We start from the raw sequence: 25,353 nt of genomic DNA, 5'->3' as shown, positions 1-25,353 counted from the left end.
TTAGTTTTGTCTTTACATTCAAACTACAGGGTGGCCTCAGATAAAATGATGCCATTAATATTACTCATTTGGAGAAGAGCAGTGGGGAGGGAGGAGAGAGAAGAAGAGACAGGACACATCAGAAAGCAAATGGAGCCGCAGGCCAGAGGTGCCCTGGGAGACCATCAATTCCGAATCTGCTCTTTCAACAACCTTCATTTCTAAAATGCCATCATCCTTCACTTTCAAGAAAGCTGAGTATATACGTGCAGCTGTCCTTTACTAGAAGCTACCTGAGTAAGGTGAGGATGGAATTCCTCATCCAACCCCAAAGCTTATAAAAGAAAAATATTTCTTTGTTAAGAGATGCACAGACAGGGCACGATGCAATTTCTACACTCATCTCAAAAGGCCAAAGAAATTCTTAACACACAGGTTTACCACAGACAGAAAAATAAAGGTATATGCCAAATGAGTCCTTCTCCGAGGTAGAAAATGAACACGTGGCACAAGAGCAAGAGAGCTACTTCTGTCCAAAGTGATATCTCAGCTTTCAGAGAACAATCAATTGACCCAGCTGCTCATCATGCAGATCGTGGAAACTGAGGGAAGGCGGCCTGTCCGGTCACAGAGATATTTAGCACATGTATAAGCGACTCCCAGATCTTGACTTTTGTTGGTGACATTACACCAGTTTCATTTCACAACCAAACAAAACTTAGACACGATGCTAAGATTTTAACAAGGACATCAACACTAGCCTTTGTACCTCCAAAGGCCAATTGATGAAGGCGCCATCTTGATCTTTCCAGCAGCTAGTTTTATTACTAATTCTACAGAAAAGTTACTTGAGGAACACGGATTAAAGCTTGCCTCATGCACAGCCTTCTTGTGAAGCATCATGGAAAGACAATGAAGTGTTCCTTCAGAGAACCTAGGCACACGTGAAGGGGCCAACTCACCACAGGTAAGTCAAGACAGAATGTGGTAAAGCTCTGACAGAGACTCAGGGAACGTGCCCGGGGAAGGCCTGGAGAGAAGGTGGCATTTCTGAGAAAAAGAGACTGAGAAAGGCTGCACAGAGTAGGTCTTGTCAAGTCAGAAGGATTCAGACAGAAAGAAAAAGGATGGCAAAGGGCAGTCCAGAAAGAAAGAAGGGTTTGCTCCACCCCCAAATGAAATGAAGAGCTAAAACCATCCACAAGCTTTCTTTCCCATGGGTTCCTCCAAGACACGACTGTTCCGGCAAATTAAAACCAAACTCAGTGATACCTAAAGCTGGAAGACCTGACCCACGAGCTACCTGCCAAACTGCATGGTAACAACCTAGATCTAGACGGGGTTGGAGCAACTTCTGCCACTTCAGAACTTTTACCTAGAAGCCTCCTGTGGTGAGGAAACCTGGTTACGAGTTCTGGTAACTCACCAGAAGACCTTCCAGTTTCTCATCTCTAAACTGAAGGAGTTGTCCTAGCTGTGAAGGGGATGGGTGAGGGGCACCAAGGGACTTGTAGGATTCTGGGAGCCCAGACAGGAAATGTCAGCAGGTGCCCCCCGGTGACCCTTTTAATCAAACCATTTCCGAATATTTGTCCGGAAGCAACATCATCCCAAATTAAGAGCCACTGAAGTAAATGTTTCCATGGTCTCCCTCAGCCCCATAACCCGAGCCAGCGGGCTATGGGAGTCTAGTCTGCCCTGTCTCACCCTTACTTCTTCCCATTCTCCCTCACCACGTAAATATATGGGCCTCATTGGTCAAAACCACTCAACAGGGTCATTCCCTTGAGGCCAACCAAAATGGACTTCCCGCCAACACTCACCTCTTCATCACATGAAAACCTGTGAAGAAACATGCCAAGCTGAGCCGCTACACACCTACACCCCCCTCTGCCCTCAGTGGTGAGGGTTCGATTCATGGACAAGTTTTCGTCTTTGGCCATCTGCAAAACTGATTTGATTGTCTCCAAATACCAGCTCCCCAGAATGAGGAGATTTAGGCTTTGTTGAAGGTGACAGGCCTGCCCTGAGGACCCCACCCAAAAATGATCATACCCATGATGCAATATTCACGCGGAGACTTATAATTCTTACTTTACATAAAAGCTTCATTGTATGCCATAGCCAATCTCCGCAGGCTACCTGCACCACATATTTTTATGAGCCTACATTTCAGCGCTCCGAGCCTACAATACACATAATTTTCAATTATGTTAGGGCAGCCCAGGATCACTGCCTATATAACATTACTGGTTGGAGGAAATGAGACTCGGCCCTGCTGCCCAGAGAGAGCTAACCAAATCCAGATGGCGGGGAAGACGGCCCCCGCCCCGCCGACTCGCAGCGACTCCGCAGTGACAGCCTCAAACCTCTCTGTCCCACTGCAACTCGATCCCACAGAACCGCTGGGTCCCCGCAAATCTGTGCCCGTCCCTTGGGCCTTGACTGGCACTCAAGCTGACGAGGTTCCTTTTGGGGAAAGAAGTATTAGGCCAGGATTTTTTAAAGGAAGTTATTAACCTCCTGCAAAAGTGATGGGTTTCCCAGGTTCCTTCATCTTCTACAATTGGTCCTTATTAATAGGGAAAATAAATAAATAAAGGGAAGAAAAAGGAAATTAGGTACTATTATAGCCCAGAGGAAAATCTTTTCCTTCCTGGAGACATTTAGCAGCAGGAAATTCTCTTCTGTTGGGTCCTAAAGGAAGACCTGAAGGAGGGGGCATCTCGGATTTATGAAAGGGCTGGATCGCCACGCCACATTTTCCCAACAGTTCAATTTCAGTTTTATATCCTTTTGGGGAAGGGAAAAAAAAAGTTCCCACCATCCCACTATAAAAGCAACACCGGGCTCCAGGCTCCCTTCCTTTTAGGCTGCTCAACGTAGAAATTAGGAATTGCCTACAAAAACATTAAACTTTTCAACAAACGGCAATCAAATGGGGCTGTGGGAATTCCTGCAGTGAGAACTGTTGAAATGGAGCCTACGCAACTTTCATTTGTAAAAATAAATAAATAAGTAAATAGGGTCATCTTGGCTTAAGCATTTCATCCTTTGTCTCATAATAATGTTCTGCTCAAGGACCACTAGGGTTCCCCCCGCCCCAGTCATATTTTATGACATATCTCAGGAAGCTTAAGTTAAGCTTTGGACCTGTGGGCAAAGTCTTCAATATATACACCACCAACGGCCTGAGAGGAATCAAGGTGGTTTAAAGGCCTGTTGAATTGTCAGCAAAAAAGAAGAAGGTATGTAGCTCTAATTTCTCCTACGCCACCTTCCCCAATAAAAAAGGAAAAGGAAAGGCAAATGGGGAGGGTCTTCCAAGTCAGAAGCCCCCTCCAAGATCTATGTTCCTGGTGATCGGCAGGTTCTCAAGGGGACCTGACAGGACCTGCTCCCCCCAAAGGCATCCCCATCTCCATGAGTCCCATTTCCGTGACAAGGCTGGCGAGGAGGGGCTGCTGGGAGGTCTTTGTACAAATGTATTATCTAAACACACAGGACAACTCAAAGAACAACAACGATGATGCTAATGAAGTTGCCGGGAAACCCCACATCCTTGATACAACACCAAGGCAGCTTCCCGGTACCTGCTTTCATTCACTCCCTTCCATAGACAGCCGGGCACATGGAGACCACCCCCTTATTTGTTCAGAGCAGGGTTGGCAAACTTTTTCTGTAAAGAGCCTGATAGTAAATAATCTGAAGCTTTGTAGCCCACACAATCTCTGTCCCAACTACCCAACTCTGCTGTTCTAACACAAAAGCCACCACAGGCAATATATGTATGCATTATGTCATGGCTGTGTTCCAAAAACGTTATTTACAGATGCTGATATGTGGACGTCCTATGATTTTCCTGGGTCAGGAAATATGTATTCCCCTCTTGATTTTTTTAACCATTTAAAAATAATGAAAACCGTTCTCAGCTCACAGGCTGTACAAAAACTGGCGGCAGGCGGGACAGCTTTAACCCGTGGGCCACAATTTGCCATCCCTGGCTTAGGGACTGAATGTGTAGATACCTGAGTCATGTCAGACAGAACTCATTCCTTCACTGGGTCTTAAATTCGGACAGCCACACACCATCACATAGAAAAGCATGTTCACTGGCCCAAAAGCAACCTTTTGGATGGAATTGTCATTGGCAGACTCAAGTTTGAGGGCAAAAGCTTGGAAAAGAATCTGAGCTCTCTGGCCGTGACTCCCAGTCACAAGGTCCAACCACTAGACCACAATCTCAACGGAAATAGCCATCCCTTCTTCCAAAATGGAAGTTTGAAAATCCCTGAGCAATTCTGACTGGAAAAGGTTCGCGTGTCCAAAAGTTCTCGTGTCCACTTCCCGGGAGACACTAGCAATGCATCACATGTCAGGGAGTCACCACAGAAGAGCATCAGGCAGGGGGCTTCCCTGGTGGTGCAATGGTTAAAAATCCGCCTGCCAATGCAGGGGACACGGGTTCAATCCCTGGTCTGGGAAGATCCCACATGCCACAGAGCAACTAAGCCCGTGCGCCACAACTACTGAGCCTGCGCTCTAGAGCCCGTGCTCCGCAACAAGAGAAGCCACCGCAATGAGAAGTCCACGCACCGCAACGAAGAGTAGCCCCCGCTCGCCGCAACTCGAGGAAGCCCGCGCGCAGCAGCGAAAACCCAACGCACCCAAAAATAAAAATAAATAAAATCAATAAATTTATTTTTAAAAAAAGAAGAGCATCAGGCAGAAATTCCGCAGGTCAGGGGTGACGTGCCCCAGATGCTTTGGGATCAACTTTCTAGGTTCAGAAGCTCCTCTCTTGCAGAACTCCTTCACACATCACATCGCTGGAATTAAGCCCACATTGTGCCAACCCTGTTTGCCACCAACAGATGGCATTAGTCCCCGGCTTGGGCAAAATGCAGGGTTCAGGGTGGGAAAAGGGGCACCGTGGGACCTGAACAGACTGTTCAATGGAGATGAAACCAGTCTCTTCTGGAAAACAGCCCCATAGAAAGCCTATCACCCAGAAAAGAGCTGATTTTTACACTTTGAAGGCCTTGCTCCCCTTCCCAGCCTGATATGCATTCTTTACCTAAATACAAAAACGCCTACAACAAAACATCCTCTTCAGTCCAAGCTATTTCTCAGTAGGGGTGCTTTTTCCTAGGAAAATCCATTTTACAAGAATTCAAATTAATTGGAAACCATCCTCATGGTAGATTTGGACTGCAAGGGCTTCCTAACTCACTAGTGCCAGAAAGCTGTACAAGTTGTGTTTCTTATAAAATGGAAAGTAAATACTCTGCCTAAACACCCCACACAGAGTACTGCCAGCCACGGCCTATCACGTCCAAATTCATTCATCCTTCCTCCCTTGCAGTGTAACTTGCTCCCACCTTCCCCCCGGCAGGCTCATCATGGACCGGGCCAACTCTACTACAAAACTTTACTCTGGAAGGGGTAAAACCATGCTTAAGTTCACATCACTGAACTTTACAAAAGAAAAGGCTACCAGAAGCCCCTCATCCTAAGATCTTGGAAAATAGGAAAACTTAGTGAGACAACAGGAAGCCAAATATTAACACTGACGGCACACACACACTTCTTCAGGACCTCATATTATGAGGCTCAACCCTAATACACATCTACACACGTAGGTCTGTTAAAGAACATCCTTGGCTGTCACTTTCTAAACCTTTTTCATTTCTCAGAACTGGAAGATGGAAAATCCAGCCCATCTTCTATCAATAAATAATTTGCCCTGGAGATCAGGGACCCCCAATTTACCCAGCATGGTTGAAATATAAGAAGCTGTGATTAATTTAATACTCTAAAACATATAGGTATCAACCGGTTTCCAAAAGTTAGCAGTGATCACATATACCAAATAGCAGAAACTCTGTGAAACCATTTCAGAAGGCTCCAGAATCCTGCAGGATCATCAGGGGCCACAATTATAAAACCGCTTTGATCAATTTTCCTGCAGATGCAGAGGGTATAGGAGATTAGGCTGCTTTGTCCTAGGTTAAAACATAGTCCAGTAATTTCTTCTTTTGAAAATCCACTGAGAACCTAAGATAGAGGTTCTGTTTAAAGAGGCATTATTTGCCTATGAAGCATGACTGCACAGAAAAAGAAAATTCAGGAACATGTGGTTTCTGCTGCTTGGGATTTAGCATAAGTGAGTATATACTCTAGTTACTTAGGAAAAGAAAACCAAAGACCTCAGAAGGCTGAACTTGGAGAAGGAAAAAGCTACAGAAAAAGTTCAGTAAGATGTTAAGATTGATTCTTCTCTCTCTCTCTCTCTCTCCCTCCCTCCCTCCCTTCCTCAATGAAACCAACATAACAGGAACTTTGAAACGTTCCCCTTAAAGTCACTACCCCATTTCTCAACATAAAAAGAATACGGGGAAAAGGGCAAAGGGGCGGGGAGGGAAGGGGCAAGCAAGGCATCTGTGCAAAACAACAATTTAATAGCTTTTTTATCCTCTCTCTCTATGGGTTGGTTGTTATAAGATTTTTTTTTAATTGAAGTATAGTTGATTTACAATGTTGTGTTAGTTTCTGGTGTATGGCAAAGTGATTCTGTTATATGTGTGTGTGTGTATATATATATTCTTTTTCAGATTTTTTTCCATTATAGGTTATTACAAGATATTGAATATAGTTCCCTGTGCCATATAGTAGGTCCTTATTGTTTATCTGTTTTATACATAGTAATGCATATCTGTTAATCCCAAACTCCTAATTTATCCCTCGCCCTCCTTTCCCCTTTGATAACCATAAGTTTGTTTTCTATGTCTGTGAGTCTGTTTCTGTTTTGTAAATAAATTCATTCGTATCATTTTTTTAGAGTCCACACATAAGTGATATCATGTGCTATTTGTTTTTCTCTGTCTGACTCACTTCACTTAGTATGATCATCTCTAGGTTTATAAGATTTTTAAATGAAATCCTTACAGTTAATCTTTTTGCTCTTAATCATAACAACTAAAGACTAAAGGGTCCTAATAGCATCACTTCACATTCAGAGAGTATTTACAGTTCATAACCACATCCACAACAAGCCTACGAAGTAAACAGTCAGGAAGGTACAACCAACATTTGACAAGGAGGGCACTAGGGCCAGCACAGCAGCCCCAGCCTGCCTGAGGTCCCCGGGTCAGCTGGCAGCCTCTTGGTGCACAGGGCTGCAGGTCACCAGCGTGTTTCGACCTCATCCTGATGTAATTTACAACTCCCCTCCACCTTCCTTGGGTTTCTTATCAACCAACTGTGAGACATCCTCATCTGAACTCTAAGCAGGGATCAGTGTCTCAAAGGGCACGGCTCAGGGAACGCCTCACAGTGTCCCCAAAGGGATCCTTTTCCATCATCTACCATCTCCCTTCTCCCCCCCCACAGGTCACTGGGCAAACATTCAACTATTTTCCTCCAAGGCCACCAGAAAATTATTTCTACCAGAGCTCCTGAGAACAGGAAGGTAGTAAGGGAGAAACAAAGCAAAACAAGCAAATAACAAACAAAGAAACAAACAAAATCCAATAACCAAAACTTGGGACTCACTGTTTTCTTTACCTCGCCAACTATTCAACACCCAGGTCCCTGAGATATTTTTGCATTCGCCAGGTCAGTGGTTTTGCAGGAAGGTTATGGGATAGCAGCTCATGGAAGCACAAGCTGTAAAGTTTGTCACTGGGCCCTTCCTCTCAAACCCGGATGGGCCCCCTTAGACTGGGGCAAGGCCTCCCTTCCACTCTCCAGAAAAAATCAATCTGAAAATTATGACTGTGTGCTCCTGGGAGTAGCACACTGGGAGAAAAGAGTCTGGAAACCTACTTTCCAGGCCCAGCTCTGCTGCTAGCTGGGTAATCACTTCGATTTCACTTCTTCACTGGGCAACCTCTTCCCCACTCTGGGCCTAAGTCTACAGTAGGAAATTGGGAACATGACCTCAAAAACCCCCTCTGCTCTAACACATGAATTCCTGCAGCATTTACAAAGCATATGCTCTGTGTCCAGTGTGGACTACGTATTCTGAGGCCTAGAAAAGTCATCTAAGACCCAGCCACTAAGACAGTAAGCTAATGAGTGGTACAAGGACTAACACAAGAAAGGTAAGAGAAACATCATGAAAAAAGATTTAGTTCCTGACCGTGACATGGTCCCAGGCTCCCAAACCACACTGGTTTGTTTAGAGGGAGACTTTTCTCCTGACCCACTGTACACCTGCTTAATCAAACTATCTGGGAGGGGGCCCAGGGGTCTGTATTTTCTTTTTCCCAACTTGCAAGGCGACTCTGATGGGTCAGGCATTAGCATAAGTGATCAGTGCTGGGGCAGCATCAACACAGAGCACCCTGAGGATATGCAGATTCCACCTTCCTTTCTCAAAGGCTCTTTCAAACCTCTAAATTGACTGTCACATCCTTTTTTAAGTGGTCAGTGCAGATAATCTCCAAACCCATTTTAAAAGAGGAGAAAGTGAGGCAGACAGAAATTAAGTGACTTAGTCATGCAGTTACTAGGGATTCTGAACCAGAATGTAGAGTTTTGGTATTTTCAGGCCAGAATTGAGTGGAATGGGCAATGGGTGTCCCCCAGGAGAGGGCAGAGAAGATGCACAGGAAATTAAGTGACTTAGCCATGCAGTTACTAGGGATTCTGAACCAGAATGTAGAGTTTTGGTATTTTCAGGCCAGAATTGAGTGCAATGGGCAATGGGTGTCCCCCAGGAGAGGGCAGAGAAGATGCACAGGAAATTAAGTGACTTAGCCACCACCCCTACACAGACAGCCAGCAGGAAACCAGCCTCAGAGACAGGGTGTCCCCCTGTCCTGACCAAAAGCCCCCCCCGCCACTTGCCATCTCGCACTCTTCAGGCAGCTTCAAGATTGACTTCCCCACAGAAAGGCTGTGGATTCCAAGAAATGTCAGCCCTGCTGTAAGCACCCAAGTCTCTGAGCCATGTCTAGTGGACGTGAAGCCACTAGAAGAAAGGAGAGGAGGAGCCCTGGTCCCCGCCCCCGTCTTGCTCAAGCAGGTCGCCTGGTCCTCAGCCTCCAGGCAAGGCAGCCCCAGCTCATTCCCCACGGCCCCCCAGACGGTGGTTGACACAACCCAACTTTAGGCAGAGAAACATTTACAATCTTCTCATTTTCAAGTCAAACTTGCAGTCACCACATTTTTTCTTAGTGCTTCTTATAAAAAGGCCCAGTACAGTCCAGTTAATTGGAATGTTTACCAATGTTACCACCTGCTCTCCTACAAGCATGCCGAGGTGGATGCAGGCACCTCAAGACCAGGAGAAGAGGCTGGAATCCGTGGAGTGGCTCAGGGTCCAAGTGTGGGCATCAAGGGAGCTCAGAATATGGAGCACGCTGAGATAAGGGCACACCAAGTCTCAGCTGACGGATGGATAAACAAAATGTGGTGTAGCCATGCAATGGAATATTACTTGGCAATAAGAACGAATGAATACTGACTCATGCTCCAATGTGGATGACCCTTGAAAATATGCTAACTTAAAGAAGGCAGACAAAAAAGGTCACATATGGTATGATTCCTTCTATATGAAATAACCAGAATAGGCAAACCCATAGGGACAGCGAGTAAATCAGTGATTGGCAGGCAGTAGAGGGATGGAGGATTAGGGGGTGACCACTAGTGGGTACAGAGTTTCTTTTTGGGGTGACGAGAATGTCCTGGAAATGGTGATGATGCTTGCACAGCCTTATGAATATACTAAAACCCCACGGAATTGTATACTTTAAATGAGTAAGTTTTACAGTATGTGAATTAGATCTGTTTTTTAAATGAATTACAAAAAAAAAAAAAAGTCACTTGATGGTTTTCACACTCATTTCAGAGACAAGTGGGGTAGGAGAGAACAGACACGTAATACACAGACCCCACCCATAATGCCTAAGGAGGAACCAAAAAACAAGTGAACCTATTCTTTTTTTTTAAAAAAAAGCAAACCCTCCAAAGTTTCTTGGGAAACAAACAATTTCCAAATGTGATTTTGGCTGGCGTTGGATCTTGGGGAAGGAATGTTACCATGGCAGGTGAACAAGACTTCGTGAGAAACATAAAGAGCATGGAATACCCTGGGTGAGAAGTGCCAGTGAAGATCATGGGACTGATGAAGAGGAGTGTGTGCTAACTGCTTCAAGGCTCGTGGCTAAAAACAAATAGAGCAGAGCAGATGAGTCAACAGAACCACAGGGAGTTCAGAGACCTGAACGCTACATTCCATCCTCCACTGTCCTGCGACCTCGGGCAGGTCAGGGTGGCTCTGCACCTCAGTTTCTCCATCCAAAAAATGGGCATGGAATTGCTTGTCTAAAATCTCCTGACCGACCTCTCCACCATCCTTCCGAACTCAAAGGATAAATGGTGTAAATGAAGTAAGGGAAAAGAATTACATAAGATTCCAGAGACTTAAGATTTGCTATTTTTTCCTCCAACTCACCGAGGATTTAAAAGCCAGAAGTTACAGGTCTACCAGGTACACGGTTAGAGACGTAGCCAATCAGATGACCTTTGAGAGAGAGGTACGAAGCCAGAGAGTAACAGGGTCCTGATGACCCGGAAGGGTTATTTTAAATGCATGCATGATCCGATCTCAGCAGATATTAAAATCAAGAACGTTAAAAAATTCCTTCCTTTCTCCACGGCCGGGAGCTCTCGAGACTTGGATTTTTCTGATATGGGGCCTCCTCCCTATTCTGTATTTCTTCCCCCCATTCCATGACAACGAGAGACAGCAGCAGTCTTGGCAACCAACAAGCAACCAATGAACGTGCTTTAGTCAAGTTCACGTAGGAACCAAATGCAAGACAGACCTCAGCTCCGGTCCTCAAACTCCAACTGAAACCATGAAGCAGGCTGCGTTTCTTTTTTATTTTTTTTTCCCCCCTCTTGTCACATCTGAAAGAGGTCAGTGGCTCCAGCAAGGTCTCCCTGTCCGAATTTTTATTGTCCGATTCTAGCTGTGACAAGCATGTGGAGACGCTTCGTAATGTGACACCCAGGAAGCCGAAAGGTCAAGCAGCGCTGCTGGTTAATTTTGCTTGGGGAGGAACAAACCCCCGAGCCAGGGGGAAGATTTAGTGAGGCTGACCTTCTGGAGGCCCCCCGATCCCCCTGCACACAAGTCTTGCTGCCTCAGCCAGAAGCGGCCTGCCACTCAAGTATCATCTTGCTGTAACAAATTACTCCTAACCCAGGATTATGGCTCTTTCCAAATCCCTCCTAGAGAGCAAGGAAATAAACATTCTCTCCCAGGACTCAGCCCCAGTTGTTTCTCCTGTTGGTAATCCTTGCCTCTATTTGCTGCTCCTACAAGCCCTCGTCTGGGAGGTCTTCGAGACCATTCCGGCCCACTCTCCTTTCAGACATGGGCTGAATGTCTCAATTGTCCATTAAGCACAGTAAAAGATGAAGGCAGGCTTTCTGTCCGGAGGAGCCTCACACAATAGTTGCCTTTGCCCACACCCTTCTCGTCCGCCAGCGGACTCCACTGGCCGAATCCCAGTCACTCAAGGAGGTCCACACCCCACATTCCTTCCTCACGTTCCAGAGGGACGAGTGAGGACAGGTCGCCGTCAAGCCGCTCTGCTCCAACTCCACAGCATTGCAGAGAAAGAAGCAGGGCTGCCCCCATGGGAGAGCATACCACTGGGGGGTAGGATCAATGCGGGGAGGGGGGGGGGGGAGAAAGATCTAGAAAGAAGAGGCAAGACAGCAGGCTGCAGGCAGGAGGAACTGCCTCTGACCCCAGCCTGTGGTTTCCTCTAATAAACTACCAGGAGATATTTCGAGCACAATCACCTCATTTGGGGAAGGAAATACAGTTCTGTCCACTTCCAAAGACTCCTGTGAGATACTGGGATACTCCGGGCACTTGGGACAGAGAGGGCTCTTTTGTGTTTTTAATTGTACACAGCGAGAGAGACCAGAATATGCCAGGAAGCAAAGGGCAGAACAATGGATGTTACAATCAAAGTGGGTGATTTGAAGAGATAGGGATCTCGGGGTTGTTTTACAGAGACTTTCTCCCTGGAGAGAGAGATCGGTTGACAGCGTACTCTCTGACACACTACGGGCTGGGAGAGAAACTTTCCAAAATAACCCAAAGGCACTGAAGAGACAGAAATACTCCCATCAAAAATCCAGACAACAGCAGAGAAAGACAAATAAAATATCATACCACTTCTATGTGGAATCTTAAAAAAATGATACAAATGAACTTATTTACAAAACAGAAACAGACCCACAGACTTGAAAACAAACTTAGGGTTACCAAAGGGGAAAGGTGGAGGGAGGGATAAATTAGGAGTTTGGGATTAACATATACATACTACTATATATAAAATAGATCATCAACAAGGACCTACTGTATAGTACAGGGAACTCTACTCAATAATCTGTAATAACCTATTTGGGAAAAGAATCTGAAAAAGAATGGATGTACGTATATGCGTAACTGAATCACTTTGCTGTACACCTGAAACTAACACAACATTGTAAATCAACTATACTCTAGTATAAAATAAAAATTAAATTTAAAAATATCCAGACAACAAGTCAAATTCCTGTTTCAAAAAAAAAAGAATGCCAGGTAAAGAAACGGAGTTAGGTGACACAACTCATTCTGAATTGAGCGCCACATTCACCCTCCCATGTGTAAGCCCAAGCTCACCACCTCCCCTTGCTCAACAGGGCCACTGTGCCTCCCTAAACCAACTTGTTCTCTGCTTTTGTGGTTTTAGGCTTTAAAAGAACTTGGCTGGGGAAGGAGCAGTAACGATCTAAGCTAACCACTTAGCTCATTAGTATGTCATCTGGACAGGCAAAATCAATTCCAACAGCATCAAGTTTGGTTATTCCCTCCCCCAAAGGTCTGCACTATTAATAGCAAGAAAGTTTCCCAGGCTTCAGTTTATTTGCAATCCCAACCAGCCCTGACCACGGAATCTGGCCATCTCCACATCGAGAGCTCCCAGAAATCTGAGAGAAGGAACTTCAGGTCTCGGTCTTTTGACAGCAGCAAAGATGCAGGAGGCAGGTTGAACTTAAAGATTTCAGGTCAAAGAGGGCTTGATCCCCAGAAAGGGCTGGGTACCTCTACCCATCTAACCAGCTCCTGTTCTCTCTCTTCCAGCCTGAGCTAACCCTGCGAACAGAGGTCACCACCTTATCTCCCCACTGTGGAGTCAGCTGACAGAAGCTTCTAGAAGAAGCAGCTTGGTTCAAAATAAACTTAAGGGCTTCCCTGGTGGCACAGTGGTTAAGAATCCGCCTGCTAATGCAGGCGACACGGGTTCGAGCCCTGCTCCAGGAAGATCCCACAAGCCACGGAGCAACTAAGCCCATGCGCCACAACTACTGAGCCTGCACTCTAGAGCACGCGAGTCACAACTACTGAGCCCGCGTGCTACAACTACTGAAGCCCATGTGCCTAGAGCCCGTGCTCCACAACAAAGACTAGCCCCCGCCCCCGGCAACTAGAGAGAGCCCATGTGTAGCAAGGAAGACCCAACGCAGCCAAAATAATTAATTAATTAACTAACTAAAAATAAAATAAAATTAAATTAAAAATAAATAAATAAACTTAAAACCTCACTAATTCAGACCAGTAGAATGTTAAGAGCACAGGCCCAGGAGCTGGAATGCCTGGGTTCAAATCCAGGATCTGCGGCTTAGTACTTCTAGGGCCTTGGACAAATGGCTTCACCTCTCTACGCCTCCTGACCCTTGCCTGCAAAGTGAAGATAATAACAGTACCTCCCTCTTAGGACGGGTATGAGTGATTGGTCGTGCACCACTACAGCTACACCCACTTGATGTATGAGATAGAAGGCAAATGGGGTTCATGCTCATGAAGTACGCAATCTCACTGCAGGGAGTAAAGAAGGAGAAAAGAGAAGCGTGCACTTTGTGTAATAAATGCAGGAAGTCAACAGACAGAGAGGCTGGTCGAGTTGGGTGCCGGATGAACAGACCGGCTGATAATGGCACGCCATTACTGTCCACACGCAAATGGGAAAGTAAGAAATGGTTCATTCGAGTATTTAAAGCATATCCCTCTTCCTGTCTTTATGTACCCTGGGGAAGGGCTTTGCCTTGAGCATTCAACCCCAGCTGTCTAAATTTCCCCATGCCCCAAGGAGGGGAAGCCAAGTTCATGAGGTCCCGCTCAGTCTCTGTTCAAGTACAGGTGACTAACCAGTGGTCCCATCTGAAAGGACTTCTGGAGTCCGCCCAACTCCCTCTGCAGGCACGGGGCGGGAGAGGAGGGCACACAGCGAATCACACGCTGCCACAAATGGAGAGGAAACCACTAATCCAGCAAATTCTCCTGAATGACAGTTCACGCTACGCCTTGAATGCCCAAGTGCCCCAGGAGCCTTATTCTTGCCTCCCCGAAGTCCCCTTGCTCCCCTTCCTTTGGACCACTGAGCCCCCACTGGGTTAATCGAATCTACTACTGTGAGGACCTAAAGCAGCAAAACAGAGGTCATGGGGCCTGCACGCGCTCAGACCAAGTTCCCAGATCACATGCAGAGGCAGCTCAGACCGGGGTTCAAACCCCAGCTCCGTAACTCTGATCACTCACCGAAGTATGTATTGAGTGCCTAATACGTGCCAAGTGCTGACACTCAAAGTAATCGAGTTCTTTAAGAGAAGATACCAAAGCAAGCCATCTAAAAGTAGGGGGAGCTTGGGCAAATGATTTCACCTCTCTGAGCGTTTGTTTTCTCATCTGTAAAATGGGAATATACACACAAAAGCCATCTCCGAGTTCTCATAAGGATCAAATGCTTGGCACGGTGCCTGCCATATGGTGCCTGCTTAGTAAATGCTATTATATTATTAGCTAGCTGTGATATTGTTATTAACATAATCAGTATCAGCGGAGTAAAACGCCTGGAGCTACTGCACAATTCTAAACCATCCAAAAAAGTTAATCCCCAGGTATCATCTCATGCTTAAAGGGAAAGGAACACTTAGCCTGAAGTAAAGCAAAGTGACTAAAAACATCCCTAGTGAACCAGCCTCGCCTCTCCAGATTACTCCCGCCCCATGCACCAATACATTCATTCCCAGCCTTCTGGTCAAGTGGAATTTTCCTCTGTTACTGTGCCTGGTCTCCTTCGTGTCTGGTCTCCAACTAGGTACACCAAAGCTCAGCTGCAGGCCTCGTGTTCTAAGCCACTGCATCTCTTCCCTCCAACTGGCCCTCAAACTTAAAGAGATTTCTTAAATGTCTGCAACCCTAACAGAATTCTGATTCTTCCCTTTCATGCTCTGCAAACAGCAGACACACAAGGCACAAGTTGGCCCACAGAACAGGGGGCTGCAATGCACTAGGTCAGACTCTGCAGCAGCTGCTCCAGGGCTACCAAGAAACCACACGAACTCATCATCCAAGAGAGGTTTTAAAACGTGCCTACGAAAGAAAAATGGCAAAGGAAAAAAAAAAATCTCGGAAAAAAAAAAAACCCCTACAGCTTTTCTTCCTGGCCATGTCTTGATTTTTTTTCTCCTCTTTCTTCAGAGATGTCAGTAAGATTTAAAACCTCACCTGTTAAAAACATTGCCTAAAGAAGGGGCAGACAGTGGGGAAAGGGAAATTTGAAGACCTCCCTGGTGCCCCTGGCTCACCACCATCAGGCAGAAAAACAAGAATCAGCCATTGGCACCCTGGTTCAGTCCAAAGACCAGTGTGGGTTTCCTCCTGCACTGACCATGTACTCCGAGAATGGGCAGAGCAAACGTCCAGGCTGTAAACAAGCCAAGTGAGAGACGAAAATGCTCAGAACAAACACAGGTGGGTTGTCAAGTTTTAGGTGCAGTTTATAAAGAGTGGGAAGTCGGACCAATTCTAGTGCTGGAATCCCAGACCACCACCCAGTTCCTTAGAGACTTCAGGCAGGGCACCTCAGTTTCTTTGTCTATATAATGGGAGCTACAACAGCTCTTTCAAATCAGAGATGCTGCCAAATCAAGACTCCAGGTAGTGGAACCCAGCACATGGTAAGTGCTCAAGAAATAAATGCCAGCTCCATGACCACCGTTATTATTACTAAGTTGACATTTGTCACATTTGGGGCTTTTGGTAATCACGTCAGGAATGCTTTCTTCGTTGTTGTTATTATCCAACACTACAGTTTGTCATCAGAAATTTATTTTCTAGGAGGTAGAAATAAAAAGGGAAGCTGTGTGGTCAGAAAAATGAAAAGACAACAATAAGCAGTAGAAGTCCTCTAATATTTGTGTTCTTCCTATAGGAAATGCCCTCTGCTAAGTCCTTTACCCATTTTTCAGATAAGTTTTCAGGAAACTGAGCTGGGAGAGCGTAGGCAACCAGCCCAAGGTCACAGGATTTGGAAGTGAGGGTTATGAGGGCAGAAAACACGTGTGTCTCTCTGTGCCCCTGTGTCAAGTGTGAACGGTCTCTTTAAGCCTCATTTAACATTCGACAAATATTTATTGATGCAGGAGCCGGGCATTATACTGGGTGTTAGAGACAGAAGAGAAAGATCTGCAGGGCCTAAGAGTCAGGTGACCTGGGTGTCAAGTCCCAGCTCTCACCCAACTTGCCATGTGACAGTGAGCAGAGATTTCAGCTCCCCCGACCCCCAGTTACTGTAAAATAATTTCCCCTCATCCACCTCCCTCACAGGGTGGATGCAAAGATTCCCCTAAACCGTGATGGAGCTGCTTGGCAGCTTCTAGCAGAGCTTCAGGATTCAATCAAGATTGGTTCCCTTCCTTCTATCCCCACAACCCTGCCCGTCTCCCCAAACAAGCCCTGGTTAGTGTATCTATAAACTAAAGATAATAGTAAGGTATCTGAAAAGCACTTAGACTGTAAAATAGAATATCAGATACTATAAACACACAAGTTATTATTATTAGAGGAATGCACCAGCCTCTGCATCCAGTTGCCTCACTGCCCCTGGGAACTTGCTACTGGTACGGTCTCAGCAAAGCACCCTCCTATCAGGTAAAGCCAACCCAGTATCCAGCCCTGGAGGGGAAAGGGGGAGGGAAGAGGGAGGGGACTGTGAGGAGAGGGCAAGAGGGAGCTCTGAGCTGTACAGGATACTCGTACTTCCAGGCAGGAAAGAGGAGCACAAAGCACTAGTACCAGACTGGATCCACACGCGGCGAGGGGGTAAAGGTAGGGGGCGGCAGTTCTGCCGGCTTCCATGAGGACACCCGCTGCCTTCTTTTCAGCTGGTTCCCCATCAGCATGGCAGCTGCTACATCTCTCTCTCAAGGCCTGTATCAATATCAAAAAAGCATGCCAGGCCCCTACAGTAGGCCAGGCACGTTCTGGGCGACCGGGACCCTCAGATGAGTGGTAAGGTGGCATCGCTGCCCCCCAACCTCATTATCTTCAGGGCCAGAAGATTCATTTGTTAAACGAACACGACACACATAACTAACTTCTATAAAGCTCACCTATGGCCACAGCACTTCCCAATATTTTAAGAGTCATCCATCCACTCACCACCTATTACTCCTGCTTTTAAAGAAGGGCAAAGGTGACATTTCAGCCTGTCGCTAGCTGGCTCGAAGGTTACAACAAAGAAACCAACAGAGCGCTTCTGGGTTGTCAAGTCTTTAACATAACGTCAACCCGCCTCCCCCCGACGCTGTCCACAGTAATCCACAGGGAAACTGGCAGACAAATAAGGCAGGGGTTTACTTTTCGTTAAGGGGCAGGTGTCAAGCCTGGCTGAAACCCACGTGAAAAAATGCTGGCTGTCCGTGTGACCACGTGCACACCTGAAAAATCAATATATCCGAAACACTCGTCTACTTACCACTTTGAAAAAGAAAAATCAACCACCTTTGGTAATGCTTTTTCTCCAAGTAGCAGGATTACAGACCATTCTTTCTTGTTGCTTTATGTTTTCTAACACATCATTTTACTCCTAAAGAAAAAACTTTATAAAGAAAATATATTTTCCAGTAAACTAGCAGATAGCCGTAACTTATGTAGGACATAAAAGGTGAAAGGGACCACCATGTCTGGTAACATTTAAACTGGTTATGTTTGCTGGGGTTGAGCCACTGCACACTTCCCCAAATGGACTCAAGGGCCTCCAAAACCACCAGTGGGCCCATCCAATAAACCAGAGACACAATCAGACATGGCTTCCCCTGGACCCTCCTGAGGACTTCTTCAAAGGTGCTTTGGTCACAGAGAGAACCCCATTCTGGGTTTCACGTGCTCTGTCCCACTGGCCCCAGAAACCCACTCTCCCTCCTGTGTCGCATCTGGATGCGGCACAGATTTCCACCATCACACCCATAATAACTTTACTCCACTTCCTCGTTCTCATGGCTGCCTTCCCAAGGTCACGTCCTGCTCACCTCTCTCTCCAGCTCCTAGCACCGCAGCTGGCAAATGCTAGGTGCTCAGGAAGTGTACACTGAAAGAAACAGACGCCTGGCTGTCCACCCCAGCAAGGCTCTCACAAAGGACTCGGGATAAAGCCTGCAGGGATGGCTGAGTCTCTGGCCACCCACCTTCCACCCATTCTCAATACCAACACATTGAGGACCTCGAGAAGACGCTCATCCCAGCCTTCTCAAAGCCTAAAGGACAGAAAGAATGCAGCAGAGATTAACAGGGCAACATACCCTAGAGAGGGAATTTAATCTCCTCCGACATCTTGAGAGAGGCTAATCTTTATTGAGCACCTGCTATGTGCCAGGCACTGGTCAAACGCTTTCCATAGGTCATGGAATCTTCACAACCACTAATGTAATGATGTAAATGTATTTGTTTCCTCAGCAGTGATGGGAGACGGACTTGGGTGGGTGGGGGGGGGGGGGATGAATTAAATTACTCAATGCCTCTTAGAGACCAGCAGTTCCTCCATCACCAAGCACTGGGCCTGCTCCATAATTATGTGCTGATGGCTCCAATGCCACCTTACTCAGCTCTCTCCAGCCCTCTTTGCAAAAATTCTGGTTTGTAAAGAAGATGCATTTTCAAAGACTAAAGGTCTACACTGAACCTCTCTGGACCTCAATTTTCTCATTTGTAAAATGAACATAAACATACTATGTTTGCAAAGCTGCTGTGAAAAGTAAATGAGACACAATTAATAGGACCAGCAAGGGATTTAATAAAAATTTGGTTCCTCTTGTCGTTTTTCTGAAAAATAAGGTGACCAGGACAGGAATGCTTGGCTCCTCCAATAACTAGAAGCTTTCTTAGGAGATTCTGCAAGGTGCATGCCCACCAAGCATGAGGGCGCTGGGTGGAAGGGAGAAAATCCCCAGTGACCAGAGAGGGTGTCTCTAGGTGGCCAGCCCTCCCCTCGGCTCAAATGCAAAGGGTCATATCCACCCCCATCCCCACCCCTCCCTCCCTCCCAGCCAGGCTCGGACCAAGAGCAGCAGGGTTCCCCCAAGAATTCCCATTTAACGGTGTCTCCGCCGCTAAAGTACAAGTGGCAAAGGAAACAGTGTGGGCAGCTGAAAGGCGCACCTGAGGAGGGACCAGAAAGAAGGATGCTTAGTTCTCCATCGCTGGTCAATTTCTCCGTTTCCTCAGGGGTAAGATGGGACACCGCCCGCTTCCTTCCACCCACTGCATGGGTCCTTCATTCAAGCAGCCGTGCCCAGCTCATGGAGAAAATCATTCAGAAAACTCTCAGGTCCTGCCCCAGATGTTACTCCGAATCCCTCATAGTTTAGGAAAGTCTTATAAACTAAATCCACGGTTCCTACAAGAAATTGTTCAGGTATAGAAAACATGTACCCATTTTTGGCTTCACTGCAAACTAGGATATGAGTATTACTGGCTGTTCCGTGTTAAGAGGAGACTAAGAGTCGAAGGTAATATGCTGGGGGTGAGGCTGCTGCTGGTACAAGAATCCTCAGCCCTGCTAGCCGGGGGCTCTTTGCAAACTGGAGATAAGCCTCAAGAAGTGGTCAGTCCTCCGGGTTTCTGAGCCTCGGGGCAAAGAGACACCATCTAGTTTACAGAACACCAAGCAGCAGAGGCTGCCGGGGGCTCACACGGTGCTCCTGTCTCGGAAGATGTCAGGATCTGGGGGCAGCAGGGCTATTTATTAATGACTAGCTAAGGTTTTTTTTTTCTTTCTGCGGGGGGGGGGGGGGTGGGGGGGGCAGGGGTGGTACCAATCATTCTGCTGATAAGCAGAAGGTAAACCAAATCTCTCATTTCCAAAAGGACTGGCCCAAGGATTTTCTTTCCTCCCCCCCTCCCCAGCCCCCTCCCAGTCCCATCTCCCCCACCAACCCGGGCAGCTGATAAATTCAATTCCAGCCTAAGAAAGAAAGGGGAAAGAGTCAGAGAGCTCCCCTTGGGCCGCCGTGCTCTGCCCCGAGCTGCGGGGTACCTGCCTTAGCATGCCAAAATGTTATGAAGAAATGAAATGCTGATACACACATACTTGAGGCCAACATAAATCAATCTGGGACATTCTACCCCAGCAAAAGATCATTCTCAGTCCAGACTCTCTTGACACAAGTACCTCTGGGTCCCCAGGAAGCAGATTCCTTAGCATTAATACCACTGAATCAAGCGAAATTGAAATTAAAAACACAATACACGGAGCATAGGCAAGGAGAACCGATGGCAAACCCCCGCCTCACCCCAGACCCCACAGGCATGGAAGCCCTGGTCATGCCCAGGCTGAGAGCCCCCTGCTCTGCACCCACTGTGCACCCGTGTTTCTCCACCTCCCCTGGCCACAGTCGCGGACAGACGATGCATGACTGAGTGCGATCCCTCACACTTTTCTTCAGTTTTGCTGGGCAGAAAAAGACAGCAGAAGGAACGGGCTTGGCTCAGGCAAGACGGGCTTGGCTCAGGCAAGACGCGCTGCCCATTCTGGTTCAGACTAATAATAAATAATAATACTTTGTGCTTCTCTGGTGCCTTTCATCTGAGCATTTCAAAGTGCTCTGCAAACATTAACTAATTATTCCTCCAGAATCCTGCAGAGATGGCACAGGAAAGGAACTGACGTAGCCTGGACTCACAAAGACTTCAGGATTTCTAAGGTCCAAAAAATTCCCAACTCGCCCCAGGACGAGTGTGCCCCGACGATGGCAGAGGGGAGGTGGCAGAGGGGTAACAGGCAGAAGCCACCCTGCAGCTTTCTCCCTAGCTCTAATCCACACTTCCTCAAGCGATGCGAAGGTTACTAGCCACAGCCGTCTTTGATAATAACAGGGGTGACCATATACTGCAACAGCCAAGCCAGGGCCCTTGTAAGAGTAAGACGGGGCTTCAAGTAGAAAGGTCCAAGGCCAAACAAGAGTCTCTGACCCTTGTGTGAAATCTTCTCATTTCAGGATCCAGGCTTAGCACAGGGCTTCCCGAATTCACGTACCAACATAATCAACAAACAGAGCTCCAAGTGCCCAGCTTCCATACTTCCATTCTAGAAGCATCACCGGGTCTTGAAACTACTAGACAGGCTTAATCCGGCTCCAGCGGGAGTGATACTCAAAATAGGTAACTATAAGCAGATGGCCCTTCCCCAGGACCCACCACAGTCCTGAAGTCCCCTACCTACGCCCTTTCCAGTTCCTGGATCATGAAGATTTGGGAGGGGAACGCAGAGCATGGCCTATCTCAGGATTTTGACCTCCAGTGTTTCAGCCGGATGCTCACCAGAAACTAACATGTTTCCTAACCAACCAGCCCCACTACTCAGAGGCCAGGCTCCTCCAGAGGCTATGCCCTAAGTTCGTGCACCCCTGTTCTCACATGCCAACTTCACTATTTTCTGCATCCAGATCAAGTTCCAGCAACACGCTCATGGGGTACAGAGACAGCGGACTATATAGAAAGCCTCAGTCAGCACTTACTGGTTCTCACCAATCAGTTGAAACTGTTGAAAAATGTGAATTGCCGATGAGCATTATTTGTAAGAAAAACGTTTTGCTATCTTCGAACACTTAAAGTAACCCCAAAAGAAGCAAAGCAAATATTCCTTAGAGGAGATCCTTAAGGAAGCTGCAGAAATGGTTAGCCAGGCAAGGTGCTTGTACATAAATGACAAGGCTTCTAAAGGACCTGGGTGCAGCAAGTTAATCTGTCCTCTGCTAGCTCATTACTCAATGCCCACTAAACCCTTTCATCACAGAGAGAAAAAGAAATTTCAGTTTGCGGTCCCAACCAAATTACCGGTAATTCAGAAGTCCCGGGTATCCCCCTTCCTAAAATGCCTCTGCTCTCGGAACCCTGTCTTCCCACTAGTTCAGACCATCATAGCGGCACACTGCTGTACCCACAGCCCCCAGAACGGTACCTGGCCTGCTGCAGGCACTCAGCAGATATTGCAGACTTCATGAATAAAGTAAGAAAACAACTGCGATCGTTCTCACACCGATCTGTCCTCTCCATTCTATGAACGAAGCAGTCAGTCCCCCCGATCCAAATTCAGCAAGGACCATCCCACCCCCTACAGCAGCGTTTCTCAATCCGGCACCCTGGAGTCACTTGAATATCCTTCAAACATACCGATGTCTGGCTCCCATCCCCCGAGACATTCTGACCTAATTGGAATGGAGCATGACCTGGGCATTAGGATTTTAAAAGTTTCCCAGGTGATTCTGCCATGCGGCAAAGTTTGAGAACCACTGCCAAGAAGCCTCATACTCAAGGCGTGAAAGCAGCAGCAACTGCTAAGAGGTGGGAGAAATGCAGGCTTTCAGGACCCGTCCCCAGGCCTACAATACCAGAATCTGCATTTTAAGCAGCACCCCAGAGGATTCATGTGCCCATGAGAATCTGAGGTCTCTCTAGCACATGGCATCCCAAGTCCTTCACGGTAGAATCCCACACAACCTTTCTAGCCTCAGAACCATCCACCACAGCCAGATCTCTTAACTGCCCTTTGACACGGCATCGCAGCCACCCTGCCCTTCTGAGAACTCCATGACTCCGTGCCTTTGCTCATGTGGTTTCCTCCCCCTGGAATCTTCTAATCTCTATGTCAGAAAATTACTGCTCAAATGTCACGGCTTAAGCATGCAGATACCAAATGTTTTCCAGTCTACCGGAACCATCCCCCAACCCCACCCCCATGCCCTTAACCAGGGCAATGACGTGGACTCTGGAGGCAGATACACCTGGATTCAGAGCCTCCTTCCGCTGAAGACTAACTCAGTGACCTTGGCCAGGTGCTCAAACCTCTCTGAACTCCAGCTGTCTTGCCTGTAAAATGGGGACCACACCACCTATCTCCTTAACTGCTTGAGGACTCATTGAGATGACATATGTAAATACTTAGAAGCGGACCTGGTGAATGATTAGCATAAGTGACTCAGAATGCAGATAACTCAAGTCTCGTCCTCCTAAGACAGTGGTTCCTAGACTTTGGAATCACTTAGGGATCTTTACAATTACTGATGCCTGGCTCTTCCCGCAGAGAGGGACCTGGGCACTGACATTTTTATAAAAGATCTCCGGTTGACTCAGATGTGCAGCACACTTGGGGAACCACTGTCCTAATACCTGATGGGTAGGACACATCCATGGGTAGGAGCTGTTGTCACAAAGAATGACTCAGAGGTGCATCCTCTGCACCTGCTCCAGTGACCCCTCACCTGGCTGCCTCACCCCAGCCACTCTCACCAGTAGGCCCTGCCCAGCAAATACAGAAGCAAGCTTCTATAGGCTCCGTAGGAAAACTCAAAGTTCCCAAAGACCCCAAAAAGCCCCATTCTTCAATCCCCAATGGTGCGTTTCAGCACAATGAAACAGAGCCCATGGGGGCCCAAAGGTGACTCACAGGTATAAAGTTAAAGGAGACCAAGCAAAGATTTAAGACCCCCAAGTGAAAAGTAAATGGACACGTGTGCTCGTCTTTTATGGTCTCCCTTAATTACCTAAAAGAACAGTCCATGCTATCAAGCAGGTCTAGAGAAAGCCTTTCATCTCTCCCTCGCCTCTGCCCCCCAGGAGACTCGACAGGTTTTCTTAAATGTATGAAAGGCTCTGTCCAGGAATGCTAGCTTCAATTCACCATCTGCTAAGGAACATGAATTGAGAAGCTAAACAAATTTGACAATGGCCTTTTACAGCTTTAAGCTGGGCAAAAAACACCCATCTCAGGGAAGCCAGTCTGGGCATCGAGCTCAAGGGATTAGGGCAAGCAGTAGCACCGGCCCAGAGCGGCATTTCTTCAACACCCCTGAAGCTTTGGAGACCCCTCCCCAGGCTGGCATCTTGTATTTTCTGAGGAATATCCAGAAGCCCACGCCCATCACTGGCAGGAGATGCCTTTGCAACAAGGCACCAAATGGCCATGTATAATGAATGCTGCTGAGAGCCTCAAGGGCTGAAAACCTAGAACCAGTGGGTACTCGTGCCAACAACTCCGATCGAGAGGTGGCAGGGATTTGCCGAGACCTGTTAGAAGGTAACTCAACCCAGAGCGATCTCGAGCTGCCCCAGCCAGCTCCACCATCCACCTCGAAAAATGGTGCCACCCTGAAAAACTGTGAGGACTCGGAGAACGCATCTGCAGATTTAGACAGGCAGCATGAAAAGCAATGGAGGAGGGACCTACCAGATCAGGAATGAATTCTAGTCACTATAAAACTGATTTCCAGAAGCCTAAAACCATTCTGTGTGCAGAATTTTGAACACAAGCACGAGCTGAGCAGGGGGCAGCTGGCCTCAGGAGCAGGAAGAGAAAGAAGAGACAGCCAGGTGTCAACAGATGCCCAAACCTGCGAGCCACCAAAGAGGGAAGGGGTGGGGGGGGGGGCGGAATCTCTCTTTTAAAGCAGCATTTCCCCAACTGTGGGGCTACCAAGCATGATTTCAGGTGGTACAAGATGTTACCTGAGTCGTTACAGGATTAGATTCATGTGTATTAGAAAAAAATAACTACCACATCAAACTCATAATTTCACAGACGTTAAGACTTACAGCGCAACTGAGTTTCAATAAGTGAATCAAATGTTTGAATGCACCAAATAAATAACAGTGCATGTGGTATACAGTTATGCCAAAAATCATGAAGAGGGTAAAGGATGAGAGAACCTAAGAAACCACAGCAAAGAAATCTAGTGGGAATTCTGGCTACGTCATGCTGAATTAATCAGGGTTGAAAGATCCTGAGAAAAGGGGGAGGAGGGGGGGCGGGAAGGGGCTGGAGCGCCCTGCAGGGATAGACACGTGAGGTGAGAGACAGGTGAATGCGGGGAGGGCTGAGAGTGAGGGGAGCGGTGGCTCCGGATGCTGAACGGTGACAGGAGCAGATGCTCCCGGGAAGCTCGGGACACACAACGAAAGGAACCCAGGCAGGTGTGGGGAAGATGATCGGCTTAAGGAAGCAAAACCATCCCCCAAAGTAAATCATT

General features: G+C 47.1%; 1 protein-coding gene across 47 annotated transcripts in view; it reads right to left on the bottom strand.

The window, feature by feature from the left end:
* TCF7L2 (transcription factor 7 like 2) overlaps positions 1-25,353 on the bottom strand; it is a 199,822-nt gene that overhangs the window by 123,553 nt on the left and 50,916 nt on the right. The gene's annotated exons all lie outside the window — the stretch shown is intronic.

This window comes from Balaenoptera borealis (assembly GCF_965194805.1).
Source record: "Balaenoptera borealis genome assembly, chromosome: 10".
NCBI classification, from domain to species: Eukaryota; Metazoa; Chordata; class Mammalia; order Artiodactyla; family Balaenopteridae; genus Balaenoptera; species Balaenoptera borealis.
This window is presented reverse-complemented; position numbering and strand designations above follow the sequence as displayed.